General features: G+C 35.9%; 1 pseudogene across 1 annotated transcript in view; it reads right to left on the bottom strand.

Moving 5' to 3' along the window:
• Positions 1-5191: 5191 nt before the first annotated feature.
• LOC308500953 (nucleolin-like) overlaps positions 5192-27487 on the bottom strand; it is a 30172-nt pseudogene continuing 7876 nt past the window's right edge. Inside the window, exons 2-3 of the transcript in view lie at positions 19928-20153; positions 5192-7062 (exon numbers count right to left, since the gene is read on the bottom strand). The product of the transcript in view is annotated as a nucleolin-like (transcript). The remainder of the gene's footprint in view (positions 7063-19927; positions 20154-27487) is intronic.

A 27487-nucleotide genomic window follows, 5' to 3' on the forward strand; every position in this document is an offset into this window, starting at 1 on the left:
AGTGGACCTTTTCATCTTTACTTACACACACACACACACACACACACACACACGCACGCACACACATACCCTCACACACACCGGTACATTCTGCTCTGATATATGCTTGCTACAGCCCTCCTTCTGAAACCATGGATGGATTACATCAAGGAAAGGTCTCAGGGTGGGGCAGCTCAACTCCTTTGAGCTCCTTAGTTTCTGAAGCTCGGTCTTTAAATATTTCCCTACTAGATCTAAGGAAGTGTCATTGGTGATTGAAAGCTGAATAAATTTTACAAAGAAACTTCTTTCCCGGGGACAATAAAAGTGGAATAAAATTCTCCTTATCTGGTCAGATAGGCAGTTGTAATTTTTCCTTCCCAATCTGGCATTTACCTGATTATAAGATATTTCTTTGGGAAAGATAAAAATTAAACATTTTTAAAGTTGAGCATAAAGTAGGTAACTCCTCTGGAATATATATATATATATATATATATATATATGTATATATATATGTATATATATATATATTTGCATATTTTATAATATGTATACATATTTATAATATTTATAATATAATATGTATATAATATATGTATATATACATACGTAATATGTATATATAATATGTATATAACATGTAATATGTACATATATACATATTATAAAAACAATTGAGAAAATTTTCTCTCATAATACATTGATAATATTAATTTTATTCAAGAAACTCAACAATGCTATTTCTTTTATTTCTCTCTTCTCTCTAAGCTACTAAAAATATTTAAACCATCACCACCTCTACCAACAGATAAGAAAATCCTGGGAAATGAAAACTTCCTTTCTCTTAGAATATTGCATAGTCTGTATTAACATATTCACTACATTGTTTCCTAATGTTTGCATTTAATTCAATTGGTCATTCCATGGGGAAAGTTTTAAAAAGCTATTAAAGATAAAGCAAAAAGGTGTAGAGTAGAATATGATTATTTTTTCTTATGTGAGGCTGAGTAAACCACAGAACTTTTATTTTACTTGACTCCCTATTTACGATCTATTATAGAATCATGTCGATCCCTAAACACATTATGTGATAACGGTGACAAAACTGGTTTTGCCATTAGACACAACAATCAGGTCCACATTATTAGTTACTACTATTGTTCCAAGAAGAAGTGTGAGTTTAGCCAGTCTCAGAGTGGGATGCTGTTCGTCTGAAGAAAAAACTCCCACTTCCCCTCCACGTATCCTCAGGTGTCTGAGAAATGGTCTGGTAGCCTCATACAAATAACTAAGTAAAGTGCAAGGTCATCTTTGGTGGAAGGAAAATGATATAGAGGAAGAGATCAGGGGAAATTCCAGGCTGTAACTCTCAGATTACTTAGGAAACAATTGCAGCTCTCTTCAGAGTCCAGAGGTACTCTAAGGTGGCAATGTTTTAACAGAGCAGATTACACTGTATACTTTTACTTAGGAAAGCAAGCTACAGCACAGTTGTTTTGCTAATTGAAGAAGCAGACTTCCCACCTGCAGGTGGAAGGATGCTATTGCAAGGGTTGGATGCAGCCACATGCCAACATACCTACTTTTGGCAGCTGGCTGGCCATCCACCTGGTTTTATTGACATGTCGATTAATATTCATTTTCTCTGGCACCAAAGTCACTAAATTTGTGACTTCCATATTCCCAAGATGGTTGATTACAATCTCTAAGGTCTTGTCCTGGATGGTGGCCTTGATTTCGATGAGGAGATAAGGGAGATGGCTGCGTTTGGGGGCTGCATGGTACTGACCATGGCCCTGTCCCACTTGCCTTCATGTGTTACGGGACCAGGACTTCCATGGAATTCAGCCATGTCAGAGCAGACACTGCACGTCCCTGAGTGAAGTAACATTGAATGGATGCAGTGGGTAGAGTTTAGGGGCTTTTTCACTATGCTTAGTTGCGGCCCTTCACCAGGAAGAACATGAGAGTTCACAAGACATGAAAATTGTTCTCCTGTTTAACTTACACAGAAAAAAAACAACAAGAACCCCAAGAAAACCCTGTTTTTAGCTGTTAAAACAAAACAAAAACAGCAGTTAGTTGCCAACCTTGGGATGTCTTTATACTTTAAAAAGCATGTTAGTTAATATTTACCTTTAGTCAATAAAAAATATTACAGCATTCACCTTTTTAAAGGCAAATAAATAGCTTCAAAGGTCAAGTTTTCTCAACTAAAATAGTTCAATAAAATTTCAATATCCACCATTTTGAGTAAATTAAGAACCATCTGGGTTGTAGCTATGTCAGGGCTTTCTACTGAAATCACATTAACATAAACACCGTAAACACTAAATACCAGGGGACTCACCTAATAAATAGATAGCGCAGGACTCAGATTTAGCTCTCTGATTTCAAAACCAATTTTCATCCTACCATACTATACACATATGTAGATGTGTGTAGCATATATTGTGTGCTGCCAAAGTTTATTGGCTAACATTTTGTTTTGAATTTTTGCCTTTCCATTTATGCATGAGAATGATCTATAACTTTCTTCTCTTGTCTATTCTTGTCTGCTTTGGTATCAAGTTTGTATTAGGTGGCTAATGGTTTTCTGGATGATTTCTTGCTTACTGGTTTTCTGTTACATTCATTTTAACTGTTACACAGTACTATCATTTTGTTTCTAAGTTTTTTCCTTCTACCTTATTTTTCTGTTTTTATCTTTTTCCCCCCTCAGAGTTTAGACTTTTAATTTGTCCCAAAACTGCTGGAGCAAAATAATGATAAAACATTCTGCTTCCCTTTACAACCACACAAGGCCAAAAAAACCAACCAACAAACAAACAAACAAAAAACTATTAGTAGGAAATAAATGGTTTTGTACATGGCAAGAAACCATACAAATTCAAAACTTGCAGATAAGGGTTAGCTCTATCACTCATCTCTTTAAAAAGTTTATTGGATCATCCAGTCAAAACCAAAAGAGTATCTCCCTTGAAATATTATCTGTATGAATTTCCAAGGAGACAACAGGTCTGTATACTCTCTTGGAATGTCCTTAGAAGGCTATAGGGAAGATGTTGAAGAAAATTTCCCTTCATTGGTTGTTGTGAGCTTTTGTCTATTAGCTTTGATCTGTTCCTGTATGTGAGGTGATTTCTGTGCTGTGATCAGAGGTTGAGTAAAGTCCCCCTTTGGTCTTATTCTCCCGAGCAGGGGAGATATTAGATGATGTTGTTTTCTGGGTCTCATTCTCACGAGCAGGGAGATACGGAATGAGGTTGCTTTTCAGTCCCACTTTGGTCTCATTCTTCCAAACAGGGGAGACATGAGATGAGGTTTTCTGTTTGGTCTCATTCTCCCAAGTAGAGGAGATATGAGATGGTGTTTGTTGTTCTGTCCGTGTTGTGAGGTGATAGTTAGCTTAGGGTTGAAGAAATTCTTGATCAGGGGTTGAGAAAATTCCCGCTTTGTTATGTTTTGCCCACATCAGCAGATGAAGTAAAGAAATAGCTAAGTTATATCAGGACAACGGTACAGGCACGTTGCCAGGCTTTGCAAGACCTTGGGCTGATGGTCCCAAGCAAGAACGGTAAATGTTGCTTGTCCAGATGAATTGGCCCTTTGGCCAGATGGACAACATTCATATCAGTAACTGCCGACCCTCCTGGAACTGGCCATTCCCAGAGGGGGAGGCAGGAACAAGAAACTTGGCTCTACGGTACATCTGAGAAAAATATGTAAGACAGGCCTCAGTTGACAGTATAATGATTATTATTTCATCATTTGGTCATTTGTCATTGGTGATTTCTCATCATTCTAACATTTTGAAGCCCTCCAGCAACATTCAGTTTACACCAGGGGATGTCCTGACTTCCAGCCGCGAACCTGGTGAGGGCTGGCTAGTTCAGACCTCTCCAGTGTGGTTCCCCACCGTTAGCCTTCTTGAGAACTTGTTAGCATCTAGAAAACCTGTGTGCAGCTTGCAGCTTACAACGTCAGAAGATGTCCTAACTTCTAACAACAACAATGACGATGACAACAGCAACAACATTCTTCAGATTGTTAACACCTTGAAAACTTATATGCAGCTTGCAGCGTATAGCATCAGAAGATTCCTTGACTTCTAACAACAACAACAACAACAACAACAACAACAACATTGCCAACAACGACAGCATTCTTGGGAACTTGTAAGCAGTGGTGTGGGAGACGCCTGAGTTTCTCTCAGCTGCAGATCTGACAAGGGTTTTGATTTATGACTCTTCCAGTGCTGTTCTCCCCCAGTTGGGTGAGCTTTTGACATCTACTGTAATAGTTACTATCCTATAGAGCTTATTACTGCTTTCGGATACTTCTTACTAATGTTATTTGTGTATTTTTTTAAAGATTTTATTGGGGAAGAGGAACAGGACTTTATTGGGGAACAGTGTACTTCCAGGACTTTTTTACAAGTCAAGTTGTTGCCCTTTCAGTCTTAGTTGTGGAGGGTGCCGTTCAGCTTCAAGTTGTTGTCCTCTCAGTCTTAGTTGTGGAGGGGGCAGCTCAGCTCCAGGTCCAGTTGCTGTTGTTAGTTGCAGGGGGCTACAGCCCACCACCCCTTGTGGGAGTCGAACCGGCAACCTTGTGGTTGAGAGGACGTGCTCCAACCAACTGAGCCATCCGGGAGGCAGCTCAGCTCAAGGTGCCGTGTTCAATCTTAGTCGAAGGGGGCACTGCCCACCATCCCTTGAGGGACTCGAGGAATTGGACTGGCAACCTTGTGGTTGAGAGCCCACTGGCCCATGTGGGAATTGAACCGGCAGCCTTCGGAGTTAGGAGCACGGAGCTCTAACCGCCTGAGCCACCGGGCTGGCTCCTGTTATTTGTTTATTTAGCCAAGTGATTTTTGATCAATAGTAAACATATATTGGGATCTCTTAAACTTATATGTATATGTACTCCTTTGAAGTGACATTGTTATCAATGTAGTTTAGTCTTAACCACCTTTACTTTCTGTCATTAGCACATTCTATTAATTGCCTTTGTCTTTTGCTATCGCATATTGCTAAATAAATTGATTAGATACTGCTAAATAAATTCATCAGCTTCACTCTAGCATGTGTCCCTCCTCCTTCGTTTCCCTGCTCATCATTACAAAGGCTCTGTCATTGATCAGGTAACAGAGTAAAAACCCCGAGTCCTTTCTCTCCAATGGAAGGGGGAAAGACAGGGATAGAAGAAACTATTCCAATTTCATCTTCTTTCCTTGTGGCTTGTGGTCTCCTCCTCCTCTGCCTCCTGGGAAGTCTCCTCATCCTTCCAAAGTCCCCCTGGCCTCTGCCACCAAAGCCACCTCAGTCTTCCCTGCCACTGCCTTGGCTCCAAATTCACCTCTGCCTCCACCACGAACCCTGACACCACCCTCACCCTTAGGCTTGGCTCAGTCCGAAGTAACTGTTTCCACCCATTTCACCGTCTTCCATGGCCTCCGTGGCGGCTCTGGCATCTTCCCCTCTGCTGCAGTCTACAGAACCAAACCCTTGGGAAGGTCCAGTCACCCGGTCGGTGACTATCCTTGCCAGGACAGAGCCATCAAATGACTCCTGTAAGGTCACGTCTGTAGTCTCGTCAGACAGACCTCTGACAAACAGTTCTGGATGGCTGGCTTCTTGCACTGGGTGATCCTCTAGGTCTTGCAGCTGCAGCCTGATTGCTCTGCCCTCAATTTCTCTTTTATTATGGTAATTTAAAGCTTTAGCATCTTCAAATGAAACAAGTTCTATAAATGCATACCCTTTAGATTTGCCAGTTTGGTTCTAGGGCACTTTGATCAAAGTTGCCGTCTCAAATACTTACTGAAGAGTGTCTTCTGCACTGCAGGAGGGGTTGCTTAAAACCAGAGTTTTTGATTCACCACTCCACGTGCTATTCTTTCCACATCTATAACCTTGACTTTGACCTTTCTCTCCGGTATAGTGCAGGAAAATGATCCGCCAATCTATCTCTGCTTTCTTTCTTTCAATGTTTTTTTCTGCATCAGCTTGCCTTAAATTCAATATAAGCAATCCTTTTACTCTTTCCATTCTTGCTGATTAATCTGATCTCCATAGCATCTTTAAAAGGCACTTCTTTTAATTCCCTTGAGTAACTTTATAAGGTACAATTTTAGCCGAAAGTGTTCTTGCATCTCGATCTTTTTTGTTGTCTTTTCCCTTTGGTTTTTCTAGTTTAATTTCATTGCCAAAGACTTTTATACCAGTGAATTCCAAGGGTTTCGGTAGGTCTTCAGCAAATTCAAAACCCACAGAGCCAAACTTCTTAGACACACCAATTCTGACACCCACAACAGCAAGGTCATTTTTAGCAAAAGTGTCACTGATACCAGTTTTCAATTCAGGAGCAGATTTGTTATAGTTCAGGTTTCCAACAAAGAGATGAGAGATGTCATTGTTTCTGTGGCTTCTACTTTCTGTTTCTTGGCTTCAGGAGCTGCGTTCTTTTTGGCCATTTCCTTCTTTCATTTCCCAGGTGCATCTTTGACAGGCTCTTCCTCCTCTTTATCTTCCTCATCATCGTCTTCATCACCTTCCTCATCGTCTTCATCACCATCCTCATCGTCTTCGTCATCATCCTCTTCATCTTTGTCCTCAGCGGTGCTCTTGAACTTCACAGGAACAGCTTAGCTTTTGCAGGAGCTTTCTTGCCTTTGGCTGCTGTAATCGCCATAGATTCTTCTTCATCGTCCTGATCCTTCTCATCATCTTCCTCGTGGTCACCTTTCTCCTCCTCATCTTCTCCGTAGGCAGGAGCAGCAGCAGCGGCTACTTTCATCAACGCTGGCTCAAATTCTTCCTCATCTTCATCTCCATCCGCCTCCTCACTGTCGCCACCTCCCTAGCCCCTGTCTTCCTTCTGCCATTCTTGCCATTCTCAGTTCCCTCGGCTGGGGTGGCTGCTCCCTTCTTAGCGGTGGTTGCTATCAATGTTTGCTGGCTGTGGCTCCCATCTCGCCAGGTGTCGCCACCGTTGCCTTTTTGCCAGGGGTGACAACTACTTTCTTGGCTGGCATGGCAACTGCCACCTTTTTAGTTAGGGAAACTATCACCTTATTTGCTGGATGTTTTTAACATTTAAATTGAAATTTTAATTACTCTTTTCCTTCAGTCTTTATTTTTATTTATTTTTTGTCTTAAATAAATAGTTTTTTTGAAGTTACGTATTTACTACTAGGTATTACTTTAGCTACATTCTGCAGTTTTTCAATTACCACTTTCATTATTTGGTTTTATTTATTTCAAGTTTGAAATGTTTTATAATTTCCACTATTTTCTTTTTCAATGAGTTATTTAAACATCTGTTTAAATTTCCAAATATATGGGGAACTTTGTTTTTTCATTGCTGAATTCTATTTTATGTTTCTTTGAGAATATGATCTTTGTGATTTAAAAAAAGTCTGAATTTATGACCTACTGTATGGGTCACATGTTTTGTAAATACTCTGTGTGGCCTTGATAATAATGTATATTTTTCATGGTTAGTTCAGAATTTACTTAAACATAAATTATATACACATATTTTTATCACAGACATTAATTTATCAATATTCATAATTTTATTCATAAATCCTTTATATTCTTAATATTTTTCTCTGCTCCTGAGAGGAATGTATTAAAATATTCTACTATAATTTTGTTATTGTCATATTTTTCCTCTTATAATTCTGTCAGTTTCTGCTGTACACTTTTCAAAGTTATGTTGTTAAATGCATACAGTATGTAGTATTACTTATTTTGCATTAATATTTTCTTAACCTTAAGTTACATTTAAGTGATTTTATAGTTACAAAAGCTATTAGAATTAATAAGTAGATTTAGTTAATTAGAATTAATTATGTTTTCTCTGTAAGTCCTTTTCTATTCCTTCATTTTTAGTTTTGAGTAGGGTTTTAATTATTTAGACAATCTGGTCATCTGATATTATGTGAACATATGTGAACTGATAATGTGAACATCTTTGTTCACATTAATCCTGATTACTGATGTATTTGGATTTCTATCATTTCATATTTTCTTTGCCTTTTCCCCTCCTTTTTATGACTTATATTGATGTGATAAAGTTTTCTACAGTTCCTTTTTTCCTCATCCTATAACAGTTTAAAGCTATGAGCAGATCTGTATTGATTTTTACTTTTATTTTGTTTATTGTTTATGTTTATTGCTTATCCTTAATTCTAACACATATACTTAATTATAAAATCTTTTAACAAATTCAAAAATTATTCAATAGTTCTTAGCACCTCTGAAACACGAAAAAGAACCTTAGCTTATTTTGTCTATACATTAAACAACCTCCCCCCATTTGTACTGCTATTTAGAGCTTTTCCTAATATTAAAAAGTATAGGCAAATACCATGATTTTGTATTACAGTATATTACTAATCATACTTACTAGCTGATTGTATCAAGATTTGTGCCCAACTTTATTTCTTACATCCATTTCTTCCTCTGGAGTATATATTAGTAATGAAGATCTATGGTTGGTAGCTCTCTTTTTATATGTCTAAAATGACTTATTTGGGGCTCATTCTTGAATAAGATTTATATATAAAACTTATGCTGATTTCTATCAGCATTTAAAGATGCTATTCTATTGTTTTTCTGGCATCTGTTATAATGCTGACAAGAAGCCAAATTGTCAATTCTTTGTAGTTTATTTTTTCTTTCATAGCATTTAAGATTTTGCTTTTTCTCTTATTTTTCCATAGTTTCACTACAATATATCTCGGAATAGATTTATTTTTGTTTATCTTCCTTGACACTCTGTACTTCAGAACCCAAGACTAATGTCTTTCTTTTATCCTGGAAAATTATCACCTACTATTTCTTCAAAATTTACTATTTCTATCTCTTTGTGCCATACTCCAGGAAAATCGTTCAGTATCATTGCTCAACTCATAAATCCTTTTTCTTCACTGTATCCAGTCTATAATATACTTTGCCATTTGAATTCTCCAATTTGAAAATCTCCTCTGAAATGTCTTTATTTTTCATTTTCAAAACATGCTTCTTCCTATATTTTTTTAAAAAAAATCTATCATTTTTTTAAGTGGATATTAATCCTTCATTCATCTCTTTAAATGTCCTAAATATATTGAAATCTTTGTTATACTATGAATATTAGTTTTTTCCTGTGAATTAATGTTTTGATTACATTGATTAAATCATTGACTTCCTTAGTATTAAAATTCTCCATCATGTGTTTTGATATTTTGGTTTGTAGACCTGTTTTGAATGGACGATTAATTGTGTCATTGTTGTCTCTGTCTTTCTCTCTCTTTATTCTTTCATAAGTAGTATGATGCTTCTTTACAGCCTCTCCAGCCTTAGAAAAGGAGGGAATTCCGTAATGCATATCTGATAACATGGATGAATCTTGAGGCCATTTTGCTGGGTGAAATAAACCAGTCACAGAAAGATAAAAACTGCATAATTTCACTTAAATGAGGTATCTAAAATAGTCAAATACATAATATCAAAGAGTAGAATGGTGGTTTCCAAGGGTTGAGGCAGAGGGGGAAATGGGGATTTGCTATTCAATCAGAATAACGTTTCAGTCAAGCAAGATAAATGTTTTTGAGATCTGCTGTACAATACTGCAACTATAGTTAACAATACGATGCTGTATACTTAAAATTTTGTAAGACGTCATATCTCATGTTAAGTATTCTTATTAGCACGTTAAAATAAAATTAAAAATATATATTTATCTTGCAAAACAGTTCTATAAAATGAAATTAACAGACAGTTCCTGGTCCATAGTATTACTAAATAAATGTTTGTTTTATTTTTTTAATTAAAAAATTTAAAAACTAAAAACAGCCTTGCTGCACCTCGTACCTCAAGTAATGTCACCTTGTTGGTTGAAGTTGTACCTGTTTTCCAAATCTGACAAGCACAGTGAATGAGAGCTACTTATATGTCTTCTACATAGATCTTCATTTATGGGAGAAAAAAATTTTTGACATTAGACCTTCCCAAAAGGTGAAACATCAAAGTCTAGTATCAACTCCATTAAAAAATTCTTAGCAACATTTATACTCATGGTTCCATTTCCAGTTTTCACAGAATTTTCTATGTATTACTGTCTAACTTATTTTTCTCGATAAGTCTTTCAAACATGGCATCATCATTGTTTCTCCAGCACTGCTCATGATCAGAACTGAACTACCCATTTCATAAGTACTTTTTTTTTCAAGTGTATGTCTTTATGTAACCAAATCAAATTTTGGCAATGAAGACCTTAACTCCATCAGACTTATGCATAAATCTGATTCTCTTAGATGTCCTATTTTTTCCCCCTTTCTTTACTTTTTCTCCTCCTGGCTATCCTAAGATATGTCTAGTTTTGCTAAAAGTCAATTTTCCACAAAATTCTGAGTACAATGTAGCCTGGCCAACATGGCAGCCACTTCCGAACTCAATGTTTTTCATATTAATTACATTTAATCATACTTAGTTTCATGAAATTGAAATAAACAAAGGAGGAGGAAAGAACCCCAGGGTAATTTTGGGAGTATAGTACAGTAGCTCTCCCTTATCCATAGTTTCACTTTCCAGAATTGTAGTTGTCCATAGCCAATTGCAGTCCAACAATATTAAATGGAAAATTCCAGAAATAAATAATTCATAAGTTTTAAATTGTGTGTTGTTGTGAGTAGCATGATAAAATCTCACACTGTCCCACTCCATCCCGCCTGAGACATGAATCACCCTTTATCCAGTGTCTCCATGCTGTGTACACTCCCTCCCCGTTCATTACTTAGTAGCCTTTTGAGATACCAGATTGACTGCTGTGGTATCTCAGTGCTTGTGTTCAATAATCTTTATTTTACATAATGATCTCTCATCCACCTTACTTCATCTAGTCATGCAGGCATTTTATCACCTCACATCATCACAAGAAGAAAGGTAAGCGCAGTACAAGATATTTTGAGAGAGAGATGGCATTTACATAACTTTTGTTACAGTATATTGCTATACTTATTCTATTTTATTATTAGTTATTGTTGTTAATCAGTTATGGTGCCTAATTTATAAAATAAACTTTATCATATGTATGTATGGATAGGAAAAAAAAAACAGCATACATTAGGTTCAGGACTATCCATGATTTCAGGTATCCACTGGGAATGTTGGAATATATTCTCTGCAGATAAGGTGGGGACTACCTACATTATGGTTTTAAAGAAACAGCTGTAGTATTGGTTTTTTTTAGAAAAAAAATTTAAAAATTGGCTTAAGTCATTCAAAAGTTCTAACACGTTCTCTTGTGATATCTGTTTGATATAAAAAGATGATGAGTTGTAGTCCCAGGCAACCAGAAATGTTAATGGTTGATCTTGTATTTTTGGCTTCACTATAAGAAGACCAAAGTGATTGTCAATGCAAAGATAGCCATAATGGTTAGATATGTGGTCGATTCTAAAAGATGCTGTGATGAGAACTGAAAATCGAGAGAGGAACTTTAGTAGATTATTGTGTCATTGTGAATAAATGATCAGCACAAATGCACCTAAAGTAGTCTCAGGAATGTGTCTCACTTTTCAGTTCTGTGTTTGTTATCCTTTTGGGTTGCTATCACAAAAATACCTTAAATGGGTTGACTTATAAACAACAGACATTTTGTTGTCACAATTCTTGAGGCGTAAATTCAAGATCAGGGTGCCAGCATGGTTGGGTTCTGGTGAGAATCCTCTTCCAGTCTGCAGCAGATTTCCCATTGTATCCTCACATGGTAGATTGCAGAGAGAGAAAGCGAGCTCTCTTGTGACTCTTATAAGTCCTATTCATGGGGGCTCCAGTCTCATGAACTCATAATAATTGCCTCCCGCCTCCTAACACCATCACATTGGAGGGCTGGGTTTCAACATATGAAGTTTGGAGGACAAAAGCATTCAGTCCTTAACCGTGTTGTAAAAGTTTTTAAGAAAGATGTTATAGGATACAATGCTCCACACAGAATGATTAGACAGGAAGAGTGAAAACTACAAGTTCTTTGAGGCTCATTCATGTCAGTCTTTGCTCCTTCAGTGTAGAGACAAAGAGCTAGGATGTAGTAATAGTTTATAATGACTAAAAGGTAGGTTCCCAGGAATGGAACGGTATTTTGACATTTCCATGCTCCTCTGAATTTCTAGCATAGCAGAAAAATTATTCTTGGCCAGGCACTTGAATTTCTTTGAGAAGCTCATAGCTTTCTGACAAGTTAAAAACATATTCTTGCATATTTGATATCCTGACCTTTGAAATTTTATTTCTCCTACTAAAATATTAAATGATACTATATTTCATTTGATCTAATTGAATATAGCAAAAGATTTTCCTAAATATATGTAAGAAATAAAACTTTTCTCTGAACATTACATTGTTCTACTGATTTAAAAAGCCACTCAGGGATGTGAGTATTATAGACTCTTTTCTGGAGAAATTTTTTAAGTACCAAAGAGATTAAAATGATTAACATTTCCTCTTGGTTTCTGCTATTTCTGCAGCTGTCTTGGATCCTGAGAACAACCAAACTGTTGAATCTAGCTACTAAAAAGTAAAAAATTCATCATAAACCTGTCCAGAAAAAGAAAGTCCTGAAATAATTCTTGCACTTTTTAATCTATTTCTACTCTTCTATTTTCTTTCCTTCCTTTTAAGAAAACAAAAATACTTTGGAACAAATTGATTTTATTAGCTAACGCATTGATCATACACTTAGCCTAGGGTTAGAGGATAACTTTATAAACAATATTAACTAAGGCAATCATCTAATTTTACTTAAATAAAACTGAAAATGTACACCCGACAAAATCATCCGTGAGACTACTTTAGGTGTATTTGTGCTTGTACTTTATTCTCAATGACACAGTAATCTACTAAAGTTCCTCTCTCGATTTTTCTCTTTGCAATCTGGAAGAACAGATTCACCAGTGATTGTGCTCATTTATAAAAGCATCCAAAACAAAATTGAACCCCAAGGCTGATAAGCTATAAAGATGCTGATCAGATCTGAGCAGAATGGACCATGCTTTGGGGCTCGCTCAGCTAAAGATGGTTCTAGAAGACTGATGGCTTTATATACACAATTACAAACACCACAGCTCTGTCAGATGAATGGAAACTCATGAAATATTGGGCCAGACCTTTATTAAGTAAAGAATGACATTTTGTAAAATACTTCCTAAGATTTAGTAATTTTTGAAGGTAATTATATTCCCAACATTCTTTGGTAGAAGACATAAATGATATTACAAGAGAGAACAATCCAATAGTGTATACAGGCATAGTTCTACAAAACAAAGATTAATTGATTTTTTAATGGCTCAAGCTAAAAGGAATGAACCTTGTCAAATTTATATAATTGTTATCCATAACAAGTAGAAGTCATAATCGATAAGAAATTAGAGATGTTTGTTCTTTCAGAGTTCCTAACCAAAGAGAGTTTGAATATAAGAAAACAACTTGAAATTATTGTGTTTTCCAAAAATACAGACATCTAAAAAATGTAGTTATACTAAGGCAGTATATTAAAAACAATATTGACTTTCAATTTGAGATTAAGGCACATTCATCAGGGATATTGTTAGTCCACAAGACCAGGTTTAGATAGATTTGCTCTTAGTTATTATCTCCTAGAAAGCCTCTATGACTTTTCAGATTAATATTTTGTAACATGACTTTGAATTTGCTTTTCTGAAAATACTTTTTGCCAAATTAGTTTTATTCCTGTTTTTTTTTTTTTAATTAAAGTTTATTGGAATGACAATTGTAAGTAAAGTTCCATAGATTTCAGGTGTACAATTCTGTATTACATCACCTGTATATCACATTGTGTGTTCACCACCCAGAGTCAGTTCTTTTTCCATCACCATATGTTTGATCCCCTTTACTCTTATTTACCAACCCCCTCTTCCCTTATCCTACGATAACCACTGAACTACTGTCTGTGTCTATGAGTTTTTGTTTCTTCATTTATTTGTCTTGTTCTTTGTCATTTTCACTTTTATATACCACATATCAGTGAAACCATATAGTTTTCAACTTTTTGTGTCTGACTTATTTTGCTTAGCATGATAATCTCAAGATCTATCCATGTTGTCGCAAATGGTATTATTTCATCTTACGGCAGAATAGTGTTCCATTGTGTATATATACCACAACTTCTTCACCCAATTATCTATCGAAGGACACTTTGTTTCTATGTCTTGGCCACTGTAAATAAAGCTGCAGTGAACATTGGAGCACATATATCTTTACAGATAAATGGTTTCAGATTTTTCGGGTAGGTACCCAGGAGAGGGAAAGCTGGATATGAATGCCAATTTAAAGTTTCCTGGATTCTCCAGATTTTATTTCATAATTCTACTGGTGAAACAATGATGAAAATTTGTTATCATTACCTAGAGTGGCCTCATTTATCTCTTCTGCTCTTAACTTCTCTATGAAGAACTTTTATGCTCAGTTCCTCCAGAGCCCCAGAATTCTCATGGTTTCTCCTGGCTTCCCAGTAAAACAAACTTACTCATATCCCTTATTTGCACAGATATATACATGAATAATAATAGCTTCTTTTTGTAGTAATAAGAAAATGAAGCTAGAATTACCCAGGCTCTTAAACACTGAAATTAGCAAATTTTGATAATCTCAGAGAATAAATTTGAATTAAAATGAGGGAAATTAGATACATTCTAATATATGTCTCAAAACTGTTTGTTTTTTTTTGATATGTACAAATTGTTTTATTGATGTGCAAATTTAATTTGAATTAAAATGTCAGAACAAGATATCTAAGACAGACTGGCTGCTAATATTTTCAAGGCCCCAGGCAAGAGTACACAAATGGAAGTCTACACACCCTATTTGTAAATATTTAAAAGTCATAAATCAAACTAACAGACTCTCAAATAAATATGTCCCACCCTCTTACCTTGACAAATATAAGTTAAAACAACTGGCAGACAAAATTTGAGTTTGAATTCTAGAACCCCTCGAAGCTTGTGCTACAAGTAATGCCAACAAGGGCTGGCCAAGAGCCTGTGGCCTGTAACCGCTGTCTCCTCCTCTGTCCTGGCTTCTTGTTGTGCATTATAAAGCCCTACAGGCATTTGTGTGGAGTTGCCAGCCTGCATCCCAAACACAATTTACACCTCAAACACAACCAGTCTTTTGGCATCTGTTAAGCCTAGGGGTGTACATATTAATGATACAATCACCTTGGTTTAAATGAGGTCAATGGATCCAAAATGTGAGCTCTGGGCCACATGAGGAGGGACTTCCAGGGTACTAGGTACCCTGAACGTGGTCTAGAAGGTGGTTGAGGACACTCAGTAGTGAGGGCGCATTTTGCCATATAGGCTTATTGCCCACAGGAAGGTCATGGCTGGAGAAGATTTTCAAAAGCCCAGGGCCCAGGTCAGGGGCCCCTATTTCCCAGGTATAAAGATAATATTGACCTAAGTTCTCTATCATTCATTAAGGTGCAGGATCTAACTCAAGCAAGACCTAAATGAAACAGGATCTAACTCAAACAAAAATGTGTATACATTTTTATAAAGGATTTTGGAAAAAAAAAATATGTATCACACACACACACACATACACCCCCCTACACACACACAATACAGAGAGTGCCAAAAAAATGTATACACATTTTAAGAAAGAAAAAAACTGTATTAAAATTGTAAACTTATCATATAACAATAACAAAAGATAAACTTAGCATATAACAATAATAAATGTGAATACAAATCATGTGTATACATGTTTTTGGCACCCCCAGTATATATACAATGAAACAAAAATAACCAGCGTTTAATTGGTTGGAAAATTGGGAGTTATTTACCCAATTTGAGAATACACGGTCTGACAATTACGTTTGCGAACTCATCCTAGAAAAAGTGCTACATACCTCATTGCTGAATATCACTATGGTCACCTTCGAAGTACTCCCCTTAGGAAGCTATGAACGAATGCGGGCCCCTAGTCCACCCTTCAAAGCAATATTGGAATTCTTTTTCTGGAATGGTCACCAGAGCTGTCATTGTATCACCCTTAATATGTCCTGAATGTCATCATATTTTGTTTATCTTCAGGTAAAGAAAGAAGTCATTGGGGGCCACAACAGGTGAGTAGGGAGGGTGATCCAATGCAGTTACTTGTTTCCTGGCTAAAAACTCCCTCACAGACAGTGCTGTGTGAGCTGGTGTATTGTGATGCAAGAGCCATAAATTGTTGGTGAAAAGTTCAGGTTGTCTATCTTTTTCATGCAGCCATTTCAGCACTTCCAAATAGTAAACTAGGTTAACTATTTGTCCAGTTGGTACAAATTCATAATGACTAATCAGTCTAATATCAAAAAAGGTTAGCAACATCGTTGCAACAAATTCACAAACTTGTGTCTCGTATATATTTCCCAGTGATATTTAAGCTACCTGTGGTTTGTTAGAAAAGGGGAAATTTGGGTAAATCTGTAGTTTAGGTTTGGAGGGATGTGTGGTAGACAGGATGTTTGCCTTCCAAAGAAGTCACATCCTAATCTGTGAATGTGTTGCAAGGAAGAATTAAAATCCTGGTTGAAATTAAGGTTGATAATCAATTGACCTTAAAATAGGGAGATTATACCTTATTATCTAGACAGCCTCAATGGAATAACAAAGGTTCTTAACAATGGATGAGGGAGGCAGAAGATAGGCTAGAGTAAAACAATTTGAGATCTAAGAAAGACTCATCATGTCATTGCTGGCTTTGAAGACAGAGGAAGATGTCAACAGCCAAGGAATGTGGTGGTCTATAGAAACTGGAAAAAAAAGGCAAAGAAACAGATTCTTCCTCAGAACCTTCAGAAAGGGATGACAGCCCTACCAACATCTTGATTTTTAGTCCAGTAAAAACTGTGTCAATCTTCTGACCTCAAGAGCTCTAAGACAATGAATATGCATTGTTTTAAGAAATTTATTATAACAATATAAAACTAATGCTGATATCTAGTTAGAAAACTAAAACTAATATTTCAGCCCAATGTGATCCTTTGGAAAGCTTAAAATGTTACTAAAATCTTAATCATGTATACAATTAATATGTCCTATGTTCTTAATTAACATTTCTTAAAAATATAGATGAATTAGGGTAAAAACATGTTGTGAACGACTAGGTTTAAAATTATGTTATAATATACTTATCATAGTGTACATATATGCAGGTTTAGGCTTGTCTAGATGGTATCTGTGTAGCCATAGACGTATTAGTTGAGTTATTTTCATTGATTATCCCACAGGAAATGTTAACTTAAATTTGGATTCCTGAGTTTTAAAGTATCTTCAAAACATTATTCTATGATGCTACAGCTGCATTAAAATAATAACTATGATATACAGAAACTTCTGAAGGCAATGGAATTGCCATGTCCTTTAGAACCATTTATAGAACTTTCCAGAAGTTGTGATAAACTCAAATGAGTTCAATTTTTTGGCTGTTTAACATTATCTGTCCAAAGCATCCAGCTTACTTTCAAGGGAAGCTTATTTAAATGCTACTGCAGACCTAATTCAATTAAGAAAAAAATAATAAGCTTAGCCAAACACAGAATGCAAAAGAAATCTCAGTAGTCTTTGGAAGACCTCAAATACACACTGTCTGTCAATCCCAAAGGTAAAACAGTGGTCCAAGTCTTGAGCATCGGTAATGAAAAGCAGTACGTCACTGTGATACTCTGTATAAGTGCAGATACTGGATTCAGAAGAATTTTTCTTTTTTTTGTTTTTTAATGAGAAAAGATTTTTGTTTCAAATGGATTTGTTCTTGGGGCCTTGGATCGTGACTAAAGAAGAAAGTTCTAGGAATTTGTGATTAATATAATCTATGCCTTATTAATGAAAAGACATGTATACATAAAATATTGTTACATTTTTCTGCAAAGTTATTATTAAATCATATATAGGTATGGGTGTTTGTATACACATGTATTCAAATTTTATACAGAGAATTATGGAGCTAAAGGATGACAAAAATAAAATATTCAAACAACTTTTAATTTCTTCTTGATCTGGCATGTGAGAATTTCTAAAAAGAGCACAATAGGGAGTGAATAAAATAGTAATATAAAATGTAGATAAAAACATAAAGCAGTGCAATCAAGCAGATATTAGAATCTAAGTCCACTTAAGACTTTATCTTCAAAATCAAGTGTGCAAATCGGAGAATTCACATTCACAAGAAACAGACTGAGTTCACTGTCAAAGGCATTTCTTACACTGAATTTTCCTCACATCAGGTGGCTTTCCCTGCCCCCTCCTCCCACTTTTTTTTTTTTTTTTTTTTTTTTAATCAAGCCTAAGGAAACCTGGAGTGAAGTTCTCTAATAACAAAGTATAATGGGCCTCCTACACCGCTGTATGCGGAGGGCTGTCTATTCTATTTTTAAAGTCTCCAGGGAAGGAGCTTCTACAACTTCCTTGTGAATCTCTGACTTGGTACCTGGCAATCTTCCCCTCCCAGGGTCCCCAGGCTGGTCTTCCTCCCTTGCTTAAGAATTTATTATAGATCAAATTATTTTAGGGTTCTGAATATATTGTTATATTTAAACGATACTTTCCCCCAAAGGGGCTCAATTAAAGAGTGCGAGATGTCTGCGCGCTGGAGCGCTGTCTTCAAAGAAAGGTGTGCAGTTAATTCAGATGGGTGAGATTCAGAGGGTAAACACACCCCAGAACATTTCAGATACACTGTATGGAAGGTTTGGGGACAGCTGGAATCTGAAGTATGTCTTCTCTCTTCTGATTCTTACTGGAGTTAAGAAACAATATGCTATTGAAGGCGGATGATTCCAGCCTGACCAATAGGAGTGAATAAAAGACCCTTGGCCACACTGCCTATTTCTTTGTCAGAGGGCGATGATGGTGTTTACCTACCTCCAATTTTTTATGTGAATTAATTAATATTCATGTTTAATTTAATAACATTAATATTTGTATGGCATTTTTAAAAATGTTAAACCTTATTAGGCACTCTAAGGGCTTAATGCTGTTATTATTTCTCAAGGTGTTTTTATTGCTATTTTCCAACAAAAATGACACAAAACTGTGGAAGTAATGATATTCTGCTCTTGCCATATAATTATACATATGCTGGCATTTGGAAGGAGAAAGAAATCTACTTCAAAAATTGCTCATATTACTTTAATGTTCTCTCCTACCTTTATGTTGACATTTTATCTTAGGAAAAAGTACCACAGTATATCTGGGAATTAAAAATATTTATATTGTTATGTATACTACGCATAAACTTCTAATTAAAACATCAATGGAGTTATGTAATTTAAAGAGTCAAAAATATTAACGTATGTACTTAGGTTATCTATTTTACAGTATATTTACTCTGCTTTTTGGGAATGAATATATCCATTTTGTGTTTTATGGTTGCTTGTAATTTAATTATAATCGTTTTTAGATCTAAGAAAACTTTAGATTCTAATTTTTGTGTTATAATTTTATTAAAATGAACATGAGAGCAGATTTTAAAGTAGTTACACTTTTCAAAGTTTCTTCTGCTTTGTGTTAAGGAAAGCAGGAAAGTTTTTATCAGCAAGTTATGAGCTGATATATAAATATAAAATAATAGGTTACTTCTAATACTTAAGGTCAGCGTGTTTTCATGTTTGTCATTTGTTTAGGGAAGGGATTCAGTGGGCTGTTTATCTACAACAAATTATTGGCTATATTACAGGAGCCCAGTGGGCAGTGGGGAATGCTTTCTGGTCTGCGTTTTTGTGTCTCCTGACACTGTTGCCAGGGTTCCAGTCTAGGAACAGAACAAGCACTGCACCATGCAGTTTTTAAAAGGTGTGAAATAGGAAGTTCAGTAAAGCTGAACTTCTCTTTTGTGTCTCTTCCAATTCAGCTGTACTATTACAATTATTCTAAAATAGTGATTCTTACGTTGAAAGGGTGTTATCCAGATAATTGTTTCTGTTCTCCCTTTCATTTGCACTTGAGCGTGCTGGTTAGAACTGCAGGAAGAGCTGCAGAGTTTCTGTGTGCCTTCTGCCCATTGTTGGTTCTGATTCTCATCCCACCCAGGATGTGGAAGCTGGAGAAGAGTCAGGGAGCTAGTTCCCACTTTCCTTTTGTAGGCACATCTTCCAATTAGGGAGGAAGGGTGTTCCTATTAAAAGGAAACAAAAATAGCATGGGGGTGTGCCTCATTGAACCAAAATCCACATAATTTAGCTGGAAGTTCATACAATAGCAAATACTGGACACAAAGTTTCTCATCATTTATTTATTTATTTATTTATTTATTTATTTATTTATTTATTTATTTATTTATTTATGTATTTATTTGTAATAACTATTGCTCATCTTGGGTCTAGTATAGAATTTCCATGTCTCAATTTCTTCCTCTTGGAGAAGAGATAATAATACTTAATCTCAGAAAATGTTTTTAAAATTGTAATTTTAAAAATTGTAATTCTTAGTGAAATATGTCAGATTACTGCAAAAGCTTCTCTTAGTCACTATTTGTATCATTCAATCACATTTTATCTTTTTTTTTCAGTAATAACCTATCTAGCTTCTTAACAGACTATAATAGAGGAACAGTGAGAGAGGAGGTAAGGGGAAATACATTTTGTGCTTTACTCTGTTCTATACAATTTGCTGTGTGGTATGTGTGTGTATGTGTAGTGGTTACCTTTCTTAAATTGTTTTGAACTGAAGTCACAATTTTCAGTGGATTATTAATTGAACAATGGAAAAAGATTATTTTATGCTTTCCCATTTGAATGCAATTACAATTATATTCCTAATTTCAGTAAGTTTGAAATAAAATTGTTTTATTTATAATACCTCATTTTGCTAATCTGATATTGTAACTACATTAAAAATATTTTCTCCTTTGTAATAGTATCATGGGAGAGAGGGAATAATACATATAGGTAAAAAAGTGTAACCTGTGTTATTAACCAAAATAATTTTTTAAAATCTTGTTTCCTTTTATTAGCTATGTCTTTAGGTCTAAAAGAAATATCAAATTGGGCTTCTTTTTTAGTTTGGAATATGGACTTAGTACCCAATATTCGAACCTGCTTTGGGAAAAAAAATCATGAAGAAATTTATGTGAAAGATATATTGCACATTTCTTTTTGAGGTGAACCAAAATAAATCTGCTATTGCTGATACCACTTGAAAGCAGATTGAGGAAAATGGTGTGAACACTTTATTTATTTTAACAGAAAACATTTTAAATGTTGGGGTTAAAAAACCTACTCAACATTTTTTTAACTGTTCTAACTTCAATTCATAATTACAAGCTTATTCCAATTTCTGCATAATGAAACCACATTTTAGACCAACAGCTGTTATCTACTTTTTCTGGTAGCCTTGGGGTATGAATATTTTAATATTCATTTTCTATGTGCAGATAAACTAAGTACTTCCTATTGGAAGTTATCAAGTTAATCACAAAAGTCTTAGTTGCTGTTCTTTCTTCTATACAACTCATTTTTCAAAAACTCACTTTATGCTCTATTTTCCATAAACCTGAAAGTGTTTGGGTTGTTTTTATAAAATGTGCAAAGAAGAACATGGAGAAATCTATGAATATAAAGGATCATGGAAAAGATTAAAGCCACAGTGTTTTAGTGACCTGCCCTTTCGTTCTCTTCCATCTTGTGCAAAGTCAGTGTAAGCCTCAATATTTTGCTTGTGGCAATGTTTTAATAGCTGGTTTTATGTTGGAAGGCTGTGGTTTTCACTTACTGAAATGGTATTAGGTCCTCATATGCAAATGATATAGACTTCCAATCTTTCAGCATCATCTCACAAACACCGTTATTATGCAGCATAAAACACGTGGCAGCTTTTGTTGGGGATGGCAGTGAATGAAGAGAAAAATAAAAGTTCTGTAGCCCAGTAAAATCAAAAAGTGAAGCAGTCAAAAAAAGGGTGGTGGACAACGTCTCCAATGAAGTAGAAATAGATGAATTTGTAGCTAAGGCTGGTGGATGTCAGTATTAGGAATGGGCAAGATGAATTTTTCATATTTTTATGAATTGTGTGGTAAGATGTTTTCCCTTATTCTGCATGGCAACAGAATAATAATACTTGAACATGGTGATAGAAAGATCATGAATAGAAAAAAAAGCTACATCAAATGCTCTATGTAGTGGTTTTCTAGTTATAAAGACAAACTTCTGCTGTGAAAACTTATTTGGCCTTAGTGAGCACATATGTGATGATGTCCTATGTGATTTTCTTTTTGACTTTATGTTCTTGGCTCTTGGGATAACAGACTACAAACACTTAGGCCTTGGGTTTTCGAGAAACAAATGCTCCTCTCACCCCTCTTCCTTTTTAACATGGAGACATTTAAGAGGTCTTGATGAAACTTCTAATCTTTTCCAGTGTCAATGTCAGCAAAAATTTTCATGCGCATCTTCTCTTTGTGCATTCCTCCATCTGCCATTATACCGTCCCCTTTTTCCCCTCTACTCTTTTTGATTATGACTTAAGTTCCTGATTGATACCGGGGTAATTTTGCTTATCTTAAGCCTATTCCTCATTTTCATTTTTTCCTTTGCCTTCATGTCTTAACAGTGACTTTGTCTTTTCCTCTTTTGTTTTCAATGGAGTCCTAGCTTTTTTCAGATACCTCCTTAATACTGCCCGTTTGCCCCCATTCCTTATCTTTCAAGGTCCCTCATATGCCTCTTTACTGACTTGCCAGATCAGTTGCTACTCGGTAGGGCTCCCCACACCTGACTTGTGTATCATCGAGGACTTTCCTAGCGTGTACTGAGAGATTGCTCTGTGGATACTACAATAAGCACTGTGCATGTTCTACTTCATTTATTTGTCACAATGCTTTAAGAGATGTCTATTATTATTTCCATGCAATAGTGAAGGAGAAAAACGTTTACAGGGGTTGAGTAACTTGTCGAACAACAAACAGATGTTAAGTGCTACAGCTGAGAGTCGGTCCTGGGTCTAGTTCAAACCCAGGCTTTTAGTCACTATCCACCATACTTGATTCATATTCTTCTTCCTTACACACCATCGTTCTCACTGATATTTACATTCCTTCTGCCAGTTCATCAAGTGAGTGTTACGGACTCACAGTTTCAATATTTTTGGCATTCCATTTTCACTGTACAGATGCCATAGTCGAGAAGTACACATAATATACACCACAGCTTTGCCTGCTAGTCTCCCTTTCTTCATCTCCATTGAACCTACTTCTCAGTGTCTCTCACTTTCCTGACTCACATCCCCTTCTGCATTGCCCAATCTTTTCACTTCCTTCACTACATCATCTTCTCCCACTTGAACACTCTGGTTACCTCTAGCTTTAATGATTCTCCCCCATCAGTCTAGACTCTAGACTAAAGACACTTGACTTTAAACAAACCCAATCTCAAATAATCTTGAAATTACTTTATCCACATCACTCTTTGATCATTAGGGGGAAAATCGATTCCCAGGAGATCTTCTAGTTTTAACTTCTGTGTCAAAGAAGACTTAAGACTTGATTGGCAGATATTGTATCCAGCTACACTCTGGCACTTGCTACCTCTTGGAGGTTCTGTTCATCACCCTGGTTCCTTACTGCTTTCACCTGTAGGCTTGCTCCAACCTGCTTTTACTCCCTCCTTTCCCACAAGCCAAGCGGAATCTTAGCAGAGAGATTCATTGTAACTTCCTTCTCCCAATTAGCTCTTCCTCTGTGGTAAGATGTCCTATTGAGTCCTGTTCACCGTGAGTCTTTATTCCCCACATGTATCTAGGTTTTGTCCAGCTTTTATTTTGAGATGTCTCACTTTGAAGTTTATTGTTTTTCTTTATCATGATTTAAGTCATTCTCGTTACAGTGATTCCTTTCTCCTCTCCCTCAAATACACTTGGGTTTTCCTTTCTTATAAAGCCTTCGGTAACAGTCTGTTTCTTCTACCCATCATTTTATTGCATTTTGGTTTACCTGCCTGTACAGTCTTAAATGAATGTTCTTAACCCATTGTATTTATCCTCTAATAATCATTCCTTCTTTAATTCCTTGAAGTTTTACTCATGCACACAGCATTTGTTAAAATTGTACTCATCAGTAACGTTGTTCATGCTACGTTTTCTTCTGTCCTCATTGTTCTTGATGTCTTTGTAGAATTTAATATAAGTAACTGCAACTTACTAAAAGTTACTTTTTTTCTTGACTCATAACAGCATGGTTAAAGTTTCCTTCTCCCGACTTTGGCCCTTCCTTTTTGTTTGTCCTTTCCTGTTCCTTAAAGGTGAATCCTGAGTTCTGACTTTCTAGTTCTATAATAGCTGTCTCATGGTTTAGCTCTAAACTCTATAACATTCACTTTAAAAATCATGACTTCCTTCCTCAACTCTCTAGTCACACATGGCACATTTCCACTTGGTTTCCAAATAAACACTTGTTTAAGGTCTAGAACTGAAGTGATTTAGAAGTCATATTTTGTTTAATGATTTCTTTCCATGTAGAAACTGCCTGGTACTTGGTAGGCACTCAAATATTTGGTATAATAGTATTAGAAACAGACTTTATTGAGCAGCTACTATAGTGTCCTGTTGACAGTGGAATAGGCACTTTAGATATTTGATTTAAGATTCTCAAAGATCCCTTGAGTGTAAGCTCTGGGAAAACCCTGATAATTGCTCAACCCAATCTTTACCCATAATTCTTTTCTGTCAGTCAGACGTGGCCCAGTGATGCAATTCTGGATGATAAAATACGAGTGAAAGTTTATAGGAGGTGTCTTCCAGGGAAGCTTTGGCTTTCCCTGGAAAAAGAGACCTGCTTAGCTGATGTGCCTCTTTATCCTGTGTCCTGCCCCTCGCTGCTTGCCAAGCACATGGATGTAATCATTAGAGATACTACAGCCATCTGGTCCCTATGAAGTCACAAGCATGAAGACAAAAGCAACAACTAAAGACCATGAAGGTAAAAGACAGGAAAGCTTGGGTCCCTAACAGCATCTAGTTGCTCTTCTCTCAGATGTTACTTTTTTAGTAAGTGATATCGTCATTCGCTAGGCTGCTATCTTCAATTCTCGCCTTTTGCTTTTTTCCCAGCATCTCATATCGGGATTTCTGTTTTTATTTCTTAACGAATCTGACTTCAGTCTCTCCCCATACAAATGCATTCTTGTTACTGCTGCCAGGCTAAACTTAACTTAGAGCTCGGGTGTGAAGTTAAGAACACGATGGAGGTGTGAGCTGATGCTAAGTTGATAATCTTATTGCAATACATAAATGTATCAAGTCAACACATTGTACAGCTTAAACTTACACAATATTGGATGTCAATTATAGCTTAATAAAAAAATAATAAAATGTTATGTAAATTCCACTAGCAAAAGAAATACTGCTTTAAATTTATATAGGGCTTCTATTAGGTTGGTGCAAAAGTAATTGCCGTTTTTGCAATTATTTTTAACATTTTAAACCGTATTTACTTTTGTACCAACCTAATATACATACATTATTTATGTAGAACTTTTTTTGTGTTTATTCACTTATTAAGTATGCCATTTAATCCTTATAAAACTATGCAGAGTATGTTTTATTATCATCATTGCTGGGAAATTGAGACCTACAAATGGTCAAGCCCATAGTCACCACCAGTAAAGCTGAATTAGAAATGGAATCCAGGTCCCTTAACTCAGAATTTGGTACTTTTAAAACCTCATTACTCTGCTCACACTGTTTTGTGATTTACTTTTTGCTCAATAGCTCGTTGGAGTTCCCAACATTGTGATATGTCAAGTGCATTTTAAATACATTTTTCCATAATATTCCTTCATTATCCACATGTAATTTTTTCCTTGGCTCCCTAACATAACTCCCCCCATTTTAGTCAGACTGATCTAACTATAGTTTCTCAAGCCTGTTTACACTGTTTTTCAGCTTGATATTAATTCTTTAAGCCTGGCTCAAATTCCACCTCATCTAGACTAAAAAAAAAAAACCTACCTAGCTAACTTGGTTCACTCTATTTTTATATTTATGTAAGATTTCTTAGCAATTGACCTTATGCTGTCTTGTATCACATTTTAATAATTTTATGTATTACAAACTTACCTCTTTATTTAGATCATACAGTTGAAGACAGTACCATAAACACTTCACTCTACCCTAACATAGTTCTCATAGTTCCAAACCCACTGTGCAGCACCTACAGGAACTTATGATACACAATTTCACTGAACACACAATTTCTTCTTTTGGAAACAAAAACTTTTTCTTTAGGTTTCAGGTATACAATTTTATGATACATCACATGTATATTGCATTGTGTGCTCCGCACCAAAAGTCTATTCTCCTTCTGTCACCGTATATTTGATCCCCTTTACCCTAGGGCTTCACCCTCCCCCTAAGCCCTTCTGCTCTGATAACCACCGTATTGTTGTCTGTGAACATACCATTTCTTGATTTTTCCTCTCTTCCGTTCCTCTCTCTTTCTCTTCCGTCCTCCTCCTTTCCCTTTTCTTTCTCTCTTTCTTTTTCTTTCTTTCTTTCTTTCTTTCTTTCTTTCTTTCTTTCTTTCTTTCTTTCTTTCTTTCTTTCTTTCTTTCTTTCTTTCTTTCTTTCTTTCTCTCTCTTTCTCTCTCTCTCTCTCTCTTTCTTCCTCTTCTCTCTCTCTCTTTCTTCTCTTCTTCCTTCCTTTCCTCCTTCCTTCCTTCCTTCTTTCCTTCCTTCCTTCCTTCCTTTCTTCCTTCCTTCCTTCCTTTCCTCTTTTTTCTTTCTCCTCTCTCTCCCTCCCTCCATCCTTCACTCCCTCCCTTCTTTCAAATTGCTGAATGACGAATGCGTTATAAACACTCCACCTTTTATTATAAGTGCCCCATACTACACTGCCTCATAAATCTTCAGCCTCATCAGCTGACTTCTGCCTTTTCGTGATCTTGTATTTTGTCTCTATGGCTATATTATTCAAGTCCATTGCCCCAAATTTTGCCAAAGACTTATCCTAAAGTAATTATCCTAACACTGGGAGACAAAAGTTAATATCATACAATGGATTGATTTACATATTTGCTAATTTGACTAACTGTGGCCAGATCCCATGTTGGAAGCAATCTAGTTCCCTTCAATGCTGGCAGCTTTATATTGTCACATGACACCTAGTACTTGTCTATTTCTACATCATCATGATGGTTCCCAATGCATCGCTTTTGGAAACGTTGATTTCAAGATGACTATTAAGCATTTAATAGAGATTTTAATCAGGCAGCTGAAAATATGAGATTAATGCATAGGAAAAGATCAGAACTGGTGATCTAGAATTGAGAGTCTTCATCATACAAAACCATTGGACTCAGTGAAATCAGCTAATAAAAAATAGGAGCATTAATAAATAGGAGAAGTATGAAGACCTCTTCTGTGGGACCCTGGGGACCTTCTGAAAGACCTTAATCTAAAGGACCCTGTAGACATTCAACATCCAGACTTGAGGGAATGATGAAGGAACACCGCTTCTCT

Source organism: Rhinolophus hipposideros, assembly GCF_964194185.1.
Source record: "Rhinolophus hipposideros genome assembly, chromosome: 8".
In the NCBI taxonomy this organism is placed as follows: Eukaryota; Metazoa; Chordata; class Mammalia; order Chiroptera; family Rhinolophidae; genus Rhinolophus; species Rhinolophus hipposideros.